A 6,955-nucleotide genomic window follows, 5' to 3' on the forward strand; every position below is an offset into this window, starting at 1 on the left:
TTTATATTTGAAGACATTCCTTTTTCCACTATTACCCACTTAGCGCTCCGAATCTCCACTTGCATTTTCTACAAAAAGAGTGTTTCATAACTGCTCAATCAAAAATATGTTTTATCTCTGTTAACTGAATTTACAGATCAGAAATAAGTTTCACAGAATGCATCTGTGTAGTTTTTATTTTAAGATATTATTTTTCCCTATGTAGGCCTCTTAGCGCTTAGCATGTCCAATTGCAGTTTCTACAGAAACAGTGTTTCAGAACGGCTCAATCAAAAGTAAGGCTCAACTCTGTTAGTTGAATGCACAGAACAGAAAGAGTTTTCACAGAATGCTACTGTGTAGTTTATATTTGAATATATTCCGTTTTCCACTATTACCCTCTTAGCGCTCCGAATATCCACTTGCATTTTCTACAGAAAGAGTGTTCAGAACTGCGCAATCAAAAGTATGGTTTAACTCTGTTAGCTTAATGAACATATCAGAAATAAGTTTCACACAATGCTTCTGTGTAGTTTTTATTTGAAGATATTATTTTTCCCAATAGAGGCCTCTTAGCGCTCAGAATGTCCAATTGCAGTTTCTACAGAAAGAGTGTTTCAGAAGGGCTCAATCAAAAGTAAGGTTCAACTCTGTAAGTTTAATGCACAGAACAGAAAGAAGTTTCATACAATGCTTCTGTGTAGTTTATATTTGAACATATTCTTTTTTCCACTATTACCCACTTAGCGCTAGGAATGTCCAGTTGCATTTTCTACAGACAGAGTGTTTCAAAACTGCTCAATCAAAAGTATGGTTTAACTCTGTTAGCTGAATGCTCAGATCAGAAAGAAGTTTCACAGAATGCTTCTGTGTAGTTTATATTTGAATATATTCCTTTTTCCACTATTACACTCTTAGCGCTCCAAATGTCCAGTTGCATTTTCTACAGAAAGAGTGTACAGATATGCTCAAACAAAAGTATGGTTTAACTCTGTTAGCTGAATGCACAGATCAGAAAGAAGTTTCACAGAATGATTCTGTGTAGTTTATATTTGGAGACATTCCTTTTTCCACTATTACCCTCTTAGCGCTCGGAATCTCCACTTGCATTTTCTACAGAAAGAGTGTTTCAGAACGGCTCAATCAAAACTAAGGTTCAACTCATTTAGTTGAACAAACAGAACAGAAACAAGTTTCACACAATTCTTCTGTGTAGTTTTTATTTGTAGACATTCTTTTTTACAATATAGGCCTCTTAGCGCTGAGAATGTCCAATTGCAGTTTCTACAGAAAGAGTGTTTCAGAACGGCTCAATCAAAAGTAAGGTTCAACTCTGTTAGTTGAATGCACAGAACAGAAAGAAGTTTCATACAATGCTTCTGTGTAGTTTATATTTGAACATATTCTTTTTTCCACTATTACCCACTTAGCGCTTCGAATGTCCAGTTGCATTTTCTACAGACAGAGTGTTTCAAAACTGCTCAATCAAAAGTATGGTTTAACTCTGTTAGCTGAATGCTCAGATCAGAAAGAAGTTTCACAGAATGCTTCTGTGTAGTTTATATTTGGAGACATTCCTTTTTCCACTATTACCCTCTTAGCGCTCCGAATCTACACTTGCATTTTCTACAGAAAGAGTGTTTCAGAACGGCTCAATCAAAACTAAGGTTCAACTCTTTTAGTTGAACAAACAGAACAGAAAGTAGTTTCACACAATTCTTCTGTGTAGTTTTTATTTGTAGACATCCTTTTTCCCAATATAGGCCTCTTAGCGCTCAGAATGTCCAACTGCAGTTTCTACAGAAAGAGTGTTTCAGAACGGCTCAATCAAAAGTAAGGTTCAACTCTGTTAGTTGAATGCACAGAACAGAAAGGAGTTTCATACAATGCTTCTGTGTAGTTTATATTTGAACATATTCTTTTTTCCACTGTTACCCACTTAGCGCTACGAATGTCCAGTTGCATTTTCTACAGACAGAGTGTTTCAAAACTGCTCAATCAAAAGTATGGTTTAACTCTGTTAGCTGAATGCTCAGATCAGAAAGAAGTTTCACAGAATGCTTCTGTGTAGTTTATATTTGAATATATTCCTTTTTCCACTACTACGCTCTTAGCGCTCCAAATGTCCAGTTGCATTTTCTACAGAAAGTGTGTTCAGATCTGCTCAATCAAAAGTATGGTTTAACTCTGTTAGCTGAATGCACAGATCAGAAAGAAGTTTCACAGAATGATTCTGTGTAGTTTATATTTGGAGACATTCCTTTTTCCACTATTACCCTCTTAGCGCTCCGAATCTCCACTTGCATTTTCTACAGAAAGAGTGTTTCAGAACGGCTCAATCAAAACTAAGGTTCAACTCTTTTAGTTGAACAAACAGAACAGAAAGAAGTTTCACACAATTCTTCTGCGTAGTTTTTATTTGTAGACATTCTTTTTCCCAATATAGGCCTCTTAGCGCTCAGAATGTCCAATTGCAGTTTCTACAGAAAGAGTGTTTCAGAACGGCTCAATCAAAAGTAAGGTTCAACTCTGTTAGTTGAATGCACAGAACAGAAAGAAGTTTCATACAATGCTTCTGTGTAGTTTATATTTGAACATATTCTCTTTTCCACTATTACCCACTTAGCGCTACGAATGTCCAGTTGCATTTTCTACAGACAGAGTGTTTCAAAACTGCTCAATCAAAAGTATGTTTTAACTCTGTTAGCTGAATGCTCAGATCAGAAAGAATTTTCACAGAATGCTTCTGTGTAGTTTATATTTGAATATATTCCTTTTTCCACTACTACTCTCTTAGCGCTCCAAATGTCCAGTTGCATTTTCAACAGAAAGAGTGTTCAGATCTGCTCATTCAAAAGTATGGTTTAACTCTGTTAGCTGAATGCACATATCAGAAAGAAGTTTCACAGAATGATTCTGTGTAGTTTATATTTGGAGACATTCCTTTTTCCACTATAACCCTCTTAGCGCTCCGAATCTCCACTTGCATTTTCTACAGAAAGACTGTTACAGAATGGCTCAATCAAAACTAAGGTTCAAATCTTTTAGTTGAACAAACAGAACAGAAAGAAGTTTCACAAAATTCTTCTGTGTAGTTTTTATTTGTAGACATTCTTTTTCCCAATATAGGCCTCTTAGCGCTCAGAATGTCCAATTGCAGTTTCTACAGAAAGAGTGTTTCAGAACGGCTCAATCAAAAGTAAGGTTCAACTCTGTTAGTTGAATGCACAGAACAGAAAGAAGTTTCATACAATGCTTCTGTGTAGTTTATATTTGAACATATTCTTTTTTCCACTATTACCCACTTAGCGCTACGAATGTCCAGTTGCATTTTCTACAGACAGAGTGTTTCAAAACTGCTCAATCAAAAGTATGGTTTAACTCTGTTAGCTGAATGCTCAGATCAGAAAGAAGTTTCACAGAATGCTTCTGTGTAGTTTATATTTGAATATATTTCTTTTTCCACTACTACGCTCTTAGCGCTCCAAATCTCCAGTTGCATTTTCAACAGAAAGAGTGTTCAGATCTGCTCAATCAAAAGTATGGTTTAACTCTGTTAGCTGAATGCACAGATCAGAAAGAAGTTTCACCGAATGATTCTGTGTAGTTTATATTTGAAGACATTCGTTTTTCCACTATTACCCCCTTAGCGCTCCGAATCTCCACTTGCATTTTCTACAAAAAGAGTGTTTCATAACTGCTCAATCAAAAATATGTTTTATCTCTGTTAACTGAATTTACAGATCAGAAATAAGTTTCACAGAATGCATCTGTGTAGTTTTTATTTGAAGATATTATTTTTCCCAATGTAGGCCTCTTAGCGCTTAGCATGTCCAATTGCAGTTTCTACAGAAACAGTGTTTCAGAACGGCTCAATCAAAAGTAAGGCTCAACTCTGTTAGTTGAATGCACAGAACAGAAAGAATTTTCACAGAATGCTACTGTGTAGTTTATATTTGAATATATTCCGTTTTCCACTATTACCCTCTTAGCGCTCCGAATATCCACTTGCATTTTCAACAGAAAGAGTGTTCAGAACTGCGCAATCAAAAGTATGGTTTAACTCTGTTAGCTTAATGAACATATCAGAAATAAGTTTCACACAATGCTTCTGTGTAGTTTTTATTTGAAGATATTATTTTTCCCAATAGAGGCCTCTTAGCGCTCAGAATGTCCAATTGCAGTTTCTACAGAAAGAGTGTTTCAGAAAGGATCAATCAAAAGTAAGGTTCAACTCTGTTAGTTGAATGCACAGAACAGAAAGAAGTTTCATACAATGCTTCTGTGTAGTTTATATTTGAACATATTCTTTTTTCCACTATTACCCACTTAGCGCTTCGAATGTCCAGTTGCATTTTCTACAGACAGAGTTTTTCAAAACTGCTCAATCAAAAGTATGGTTTAACTCTGTTAGCTAAATGCTCAGATCAGAAAGAAGTTTCACAGAATGCTTCTGTGTAGTTTATATTTGGAGACATTCCTTTTTCCACTATTACCCTCTTAGCGCTCCGAATCTACACTTGCATTTACTACAGAAAGAGTGTTTCAGAACGGCTCAATCAAAACTAAGGTTCAACTCTTTTAGTTGAACAAACAGAAGAGAAAGAAGTTTCACACAATTCTTCTGTGTAGTTTTTATTTGTAGACATCCTTTTTCCCAATATAGGCCTCTTAGCGCTCAGAATGTCCAACTGCAGTTTCTACAGAAAGAGTGTTTCAGAACGGCTCAATCAAAAGTAAGGTTCAACTCTGTTAGTTGAATGCACAGAACAGAAAGGAGTTTCATACAATGCTTCTGTGTAGTTTATATTTGAACATATTCTTTTTTCCACTGTTACCCACTTAGCGCTACGAATGTCCAGTTGCATTTTCTACAGACAGAGTGTTTCAAAACTGCTCAATCAAAAGTATGGTTTAACTCTGTTAGCTGAATGCTCAGATCAGAAAGAAGTTTCACAGAATGCTTCTGTGTAGTTTATATTTGAATATATTCCTTTTTCCACTACTACGCTCTTAGCGCTCCAAATGTCCAGTTGCATTTTCTACAGAAAGTGTGTTCAGATCTGCTCAATCAAAAGTATGGTTTAACTCTGTTAGCTGAATGCACAGATCAGAAAGAAGTTTCACCGAATGATACTGTGTAGTTTATATTTGAAGACATTCGTTTTTCCACTATTACCCCCTTAGCGCTCCGAATCTCCACTTGCATTTTCTACAAAAAGAGTGTTTCATAACTGCTCAATCAAAAATATGTTTTATCTCTGTTAACTGAATTTACAGATCAGAAATAAGTTTCACAGAATGCATCTGTGTAGTTTTTATTTGAAGATATTCTTTTTCCCAATGTAGGCCTCTTAGCGATTAGCATGTCCAATTGCAGTTTCTACAGAAAGATTGTTTCAGAACGGCTCAATCAAAAGTAAGGTTCAACTCTGTTAGTTGAATGCACAGAACAGAAAGAATTTTCACAGAATGCTACTGTGTAGTTTATATTTGAATATATTCCTTTTTCCACTATTACCCTATTAGCGCTCCGAATGTCCACTTGCATTTTCTACAGAAAGAGTGTTCAGAACTGCGCAATCAAAAGTATGGTTTAACTCTGTTAGCTTAATGAACATATCAGAAATAAGTTTCACACAATGCTTCTGTGTAGTTTTTATTTGAAGATATTATTTTTCCCAATATAGGCCTCTTAGCGCTCAGAATGTCCAATTGCAGTTTCTACAGAAAGAGTGTTTCAGAAAGGCTCAATCAAAAGTAAGGTTCAACTCTGTTAGTTGAATGCACAGAACAGAAAGAAGTTTCATACAATGCTTCTGTGTAGTTTATATTTGAACATATTCTTTTTTCCACTATTACCCACTTAGCTCTACGAATGTCCAGTTGCATTTTCTACAGACAGAGTGTTTCAAAACTGCTCAATCAAAAGTATGGTTTAACTCTGTTAGCTGAATGCTCAGATCAGAAAGAAGTTTCACAGAATGCTTCTGTGTAGTTTATATTTGAATATATTCCTTTTTCCACTACTACGCTCTTAGCGCTCCAAATGTCCAGTTGCATTTTCAACAGAAAGAGTGTTCAGATCTGCTCAATCAAAAGTATGGTTTAAGTCTGTTAGCTGAATGCACAGATCAGAAAGAAGTTTCACCGAATGATTCTGTGTAGTTTATATTTGAAGACATTCCTTTTTCCACTATTACCCTCTTAGCGCTCCGAATCTCCACTTGCATTTTCTACAAAAAGAGTGTTTCATAACTGCTCAATCAAAAATATGTTTTATCTCTGTTAACTGAATTTACAGATCAGAAATAAGTTTCACAGAATGCATCTGTGTAGTTTTTATTTGAAGATATTCTTTTTCCCAATGTAGGCCTCTTAGCGCTTAGCATGTCCAATTGCAGTTTCTACAGAAAGAGTGTTTCAGAACGGCTCAATCAAAAGTAAGGTTCAACTCTGTTAGTTGAATGCACAGAACAGAAAGAATTTTCACAGAATGCTACTGTGTAGTTTATATTGGAATATATTCCTTTTTACACTATTACCCTCTTAGCGCTCCGAATGTCCACTTGCATTTTCTACAGAAAGAGTGTTCAGATCTGCTCAATCAAAAGTATGGTTTAACTCTGTTAGCTGAATGCACAGATCAGAAAGAAGTTTCACAGAATGATTCTGTGTAGTTTATATTTGGAGACATTCCTTTTTCCACTATTACCCTCTTAGCGCTCCGAATCTCCACTTGCATTTTCTACAGAAAGAGTGTTTCAGAACGGCTCAATCAAAACTAAGGTTCAACTCTTTTAGTTGAACAAACAGAACAGAAAGAAGTTTCACAAAATTCTTCTGCGTAGTTTTTATTTGTAGACATTCTTTTTCCCAATATAGGCCTCTTAGCGCTCAGAATGTCCAATTGCAGTTTCTACAGAAAGAGTGTTTCAGAACGGCTCAATCAAAAGTAAGGTTCAACTATGTTAGT

The sequence above is a fragment of the Symphalangus syndactylus genome, chromosome 12, assembly GCF_028878055.3.
Source record: "Symphalangus syndactylus isolate Jambi chromosome 12, NHGRI_mSymSyn1-v2.1_pri, whole genome shotgun sequence".
Taxonomy (NCBI): domain Eukaryota; kingdom Metazoa; phylum Chordata; class Mammalia; order Primates; family Hylobatidae; genus Symphalangus; species Symphalangus syndactylus.